A 4,441-nucleotide genomic window follows, 5' to 3' on the forward strand; every position below is an offset into this window, starting at 1 on the left:
TGCCTCTCGCTGTGAATCAGTAATGAAGGGGTAGGCAAGGAGGGGGCTGGGAGGAAGAGGAGGGGGTGAATGAGCACGCAGGGAGCGTCTCGGGGGAGAATGCCGTAATAAGAAGCCAATAGTGAGCGGCTGGACAGCCGAGCTCCCCCTCCCCGTCCACCTTCAATCAATTCAGCCGTGAGGGGTTTTCTGCCGAATCCCAGGCTTACGGTATATGAACTGCATCCTCTAACGCGTGATGGTCAGGAAGAAACCGGCCTGCCAGCCCATATAACCGCTAGGATTCAATCTGCTTCTGAATAAATGCACACCAGGCACAACCTGGAGCGGGGCAGGTAGGGCAGGAGACCCTCATCCCTCCTGGGTGGTTCAAGGGGAGCGAGGCAAGGACACAGCCAGGGACTGCTGGAGAGAAGGGAGCGGCAGGCAGCATCCCAGGAGCTGGGAAGCCACAGCCCATCTTCGCACAGCTTCTGCAGGGTTGAATTAAATAATTTAAACAATGATCATTTCCAGTGCTGTGTTCTCAGGAGGCATTTCCAAATCCGGAGATGACTGGCAGGGAGCGAATGATGTCAGCACACGCATCCGAATGGATTCCAGAAATGAACTGCACATTTGTGAGGGCAGTGCGATGATGTCACACCGTAAACTGCTCCGCATGCCTCCTGCGCGGGGAGCAGGCCGGGTGCCTCTGCCATCTGGTTGAAGCCAGCCTGGCAGGTACTACTGCAGTTCAGAGGCCTGCGTTTTAGAAAGCATGTTCTTATGCTGCTTCATTTTTCAACTGCCTAATTATAAAACGGGCTATGTAACAGGACCATACACATTTGTGACTGGAGCAGGCAGTTATATTCCATATATACCTGCCATACAGAAATGTGGTAATTTAAAATATTGTGAGGAGCTCTATGGATCCAAAACACGTTAACTGCAAACACTTCTGCAAATGCATATTTAAAGCCCTAAACATTATTTGTCTAACATGTAAAAAACACCCACATTCAGTTAAAATACTAATGCCAAGTAAAAATCTGTGGCACGGGGTCATTGAATTGAAATAATAAACACATTGATAATTCTTTAAATGTAAAAATAATTTTCAGTTATCGTGAACAAGCCTACACAAGTACTGCAAAAAACAGAGAAAATTAGGAAAAGCAATCAACTGCATCCAGTCTGAGATACCACTCATAGTGGACTCCTTTCAAATACAAGTAAATTTTCTTGGATGAGAATTTATTTTAAAACAGAACATTATTACCAAAAGTAGCCCCATCCACACAGGCCACACTGGCTCATGATACCACAGGGAGCAGGTGAGACGACAGCCAACGCTGAACCAGCAGAAGCCATAGGTCAAAGATGACAGATGACAACGATGAGGCCTCAACTATTTATCCTCTGGTGATACGGGATTTAAGTGGACTGAAACACCCCTAAAACACTACTGCAGATTCTGTGCAGTAGTAAGTAAGGTATTTAATACAGGTGGTCTTCTGGAAACTGATTTACGTTCCCGAGGCTGTAAAACAGTATTTTGCACTAGCTCGCCGAGCAGGGTTCTGAAGAGGTGGAGCTACAGCATTTCTGTCTGGGCTGAGATCAAAGGTATTTACTGTGGTCCTTTTGGAGAGAAGCCACGACTTTCTCAGGAAAAAAGAAACCACAACCAACACAGGTTTTATTCCAGTTAAGATTACAGTGAAGATTGTGGTGGGAACTCTCTCATACGTTCCGAATTCCCTCGGCATGCGGTTCCACAGATTCTGGTTGATTATCATGCATGCAGCCAAACACCGTAATGCTGACCAGTTATCCGTCACAGGTTACATTTCCAGCTTACCAGACTGCACGTTCCTAGGGTGAAAGAGTTTAAAAGAAAGGAAGTAGCTCCTCGTCATTTTTTTTCTGAATTTTTAAAGTGTTGCTAATTTAAACACACGCTGGTAAGCAGAATATTCTGTAATAGGTTCCACCTTCTGCATGTGAATGAAAACATCGCTCAAAACATTAAAAGGGAAGAATTAGGAGCATTTTACTGTGTGTATTTGGAAGCATGTTACAGAACTGACTAAAGGCACAGAGATGAATGGACAGAGTCATGGGTGACTTAAGGGCAAAACAGGCAAGAGGACAGATAATTCAGAACATCACCCACGTAAAAAAGCCTTAAATTCTTTCTTGCATAAATCAGACTTTAATAAGCTAATAGCTAATGCTCATGCTTACAGAAATTCAGGTTTGATTCATTTTGGGTAAGGTCTAGGCTTATGAAAAATGGAATGAAGTGATTATTAAATAAAGTCTTTAATTCTAGAAAGTTATAATAGGATCCCATAGTTAGAGGCTAAGACCAGATGAATTCAGGTTATAAATAGGGTGCAAATTTTTAGGAATGAGGAAAATTAACGACAGGATTAGCTTCCCAAGAGATGTGGTCTACTACCATCATGACGATTTTTAAATCAGGCCTGGATTTCTTGTTTAAAAAGAGGTCTCGAATTAAAAAAATTCAAAGGCTTGACAAAAAACCCCAAACCTTCAGGTATCAGTTGCAATCCAATGCTGCGTGTTTTTCAGGAACTCCCTTCATGCAGCACAGCACTGAACTGCCATTCAGACCTGCGGTTTGAGACTCGTTATGCTCCCTACCATTCTGAGATACTTCCACATCCTAATTGAATCCCTCATCTTATTTCTATCCATGTTTGACCACGAATCATGATTTTTCCTTCCTGTATACTTCACTACTCTTATCTGTACCATGAGATGACTGCCCTGCATCCTTCAGAAGGGCCTAACTGAAGTCAACTTAAAAACTAAAAATGGCACAAAGGGCAGTAATTTGCACACCAAGGAGAATGTCTGAGGGTAAACACCCACTCCTTGTGCCTTGATTTCCGTGTCACAGACGTCTCTAAGTGCAGTCGAATTCTGTTTCTGGCCTTCCTATCCATGAAGTATCTGTTTGCTCATATGGCACAGATGCGGTTACGATCTGCTCAGACACACACAGCTCATGTCCATGCAACTCAGAACTGGCTGATAGCAAAATATTCTCTTAGCAAATAAAGCCATACAGAACGTGACGTGAAATTATATATTTTTTCTGAATTCTGTAGCAAGACACCAAGGATCTTGCTGGGGAGTCCTTTATAAATCTCTGTGCTTTAAAATATACCAAATTAGAAGAACATACTGAACTACAGAACACAAACGAGTGCACAAAGCCTGAACACGAATGTGTCAGGTTTAGGTGCTCACACTGGTTTAGTTCCCAGATAACGGTGTTCTCACTTGCATGTTTAACAAGGCATGACAACTTGCCATAAAAACTGGCAACCTGCCACCCTGCAGAATTCTACAATTCCGACCCCGTGCGAGCACTACGGGTTCCTTGCTCCCTCTCTGCTTCCTCTGCTGCCCACATTCTCCCCGTGTGAGCAGCCCAGCCTTTTCCACGTCCTCTCACTGCCCCAGCCCTTCCTGCAGAAGCACCGCTAGTCTCGCCTCCTCCCCTGTGCTTTGTGTTGACAAGAACATCCAATTTTTATGATAATGGGGCACTGAAAGGACAGTGCTGAGATAAACTAAACATTTTAATAATTGCTATGTGAATTGCTAACTGATCAATGCTGATGTATGATAGCATCTCTCTTTTCTATGTCAGCTGTTAAAAAAAAAGGAATTGGATTGCCTTTAACATTTTAGTGGCAAAGATTACAGACTTTGAAAAGCTAAATAGATTCTGAAAACTGGAAGAACAAAGAAGAAAGTTCTCTTTCAAGTTTATTCTCTGCACCAGAATAACCCTGAAAATCCATACGAATTACATCACGCCCACAATAAAAGCTTCACCTCTTACCTTATCAGAAATTACTTTGTCCTTTCTGTTCTTCAGGTCTAATCACAACTGTGTAATCTGGATTTAGTGAAGTTTACGTCTTTATCGTTATTAGGAAGAATGTGACAAACCAATTAATTTTCACAGGAGATTCCATCTGCAGTCTGTGCTGGGGTCCATGCTGGTTGGACTGCTCTTAAGTGGCTTGGAAAAGAGGGTGAATCAAGAGGTGACTGTGTTTTCAAATGCTACTAAATTATTCAGGGTCTTAAAAATAGGGGCTTACAGTAAAGAACTGCAGAAGGACCGTAAGAGATTGAATGCCTGGGCAATAGTACGGTAAATTAAAGTCAGTGTAGATAAATGTAAATTGACGCATATGGAGAACATTATCAATTTTACATATAAATGATAGACCCTGAGCTGACAATTGCTACTCAGGAATGAATCTTGGAGTCACTGTGGACAGCTCTATGAAAATATCAGCTCAGTGCACAGCAGAGGTCGACAAAATAAATCACCTGGTAGGAACTAACAGAAAGGAACAGAGGTCTAACCAGACAACAACACCATGAGTGGCCAAAGTGCCTTCCA

This window comes from Mesitornis unicolor, unplaced genomic scaffold, assembly GCF_000695765.1.
Source record: "Mesitornis unicolor isolate BGI_N332 unplaced genomic scaffold, ASM69576v1 scaffold6721, whole genome shotgun sequence".
Lineage (NCBI taxonomy): Eukaryota > Metazoa > Chordata > Aves > Mesitornithiformes > Mesitornithidae > Mesitornis > Mesitornis unicolor.